Genomic DNA, 608 nt, shown 5'->3' on the forward strand with positions numbered 1-608 from the left:
GAGATCTTAGGCTTTCCTATACTACAAACAGTGCGTTTGGGTATAGTTTGAGCTCAAAACAACTTGTTTCAGAACTTGCGGTGGGAATTGTCCCAGGCCTATTAAAGGAAATTGGTAACTCAAAGGCACCTCAATGAGACTTTTATACTGGACATGCCTACTCTAGGTTTGTGTTTCATAAAACAAAGACATTCTCTTATGCTTGACACGTTGTCTCGCTTAATGCTAGCCTCAACATTAGCATTCTTCTTTTCCTCTTTCTATGTATAACTATGGTTTGAGCCATTGAAGCAACTACTAATGCTTGTATTAGGGTAGGCTATCTGCGTCACACCCTCTTGGGGTGCTTTCCTTTTCCGGACCCTACTAACGCGGGATGATTTGTGCACCTGACTTTTCATTTATGTGTAACTCTGGCCAAACGAAGGTGGACATATTTCTATGTCAGCAGAACAAGAGCTAAGACTATATCGGCATGGGCGACAAGATGATACCCGTCAAACTGGACAAAAGCCATATAAGCAGGTAAAGCAAGAGAAACACTAGCAAGCTATTACTTATTACATGGGATTTTCTATTGACACTCTAGTTCATCTAAAATCAACATG

Source organism: Lycium ferocissimum, chromosome 6, assembly GCF_029784015.1.
Source record: "Lycium ferocissimum isolate CSIRO_LF1 chromosome 6, AGI_CSIRO_Lferr_CH_V1, whole genome shotgun sequence".
Lineage (NCBI taxonomy): Eukaryota > Viridiplantae > Streptophyta > Magnoliopsida > Solanales > Solanaceae > Lycium > Lycium ferocissimum.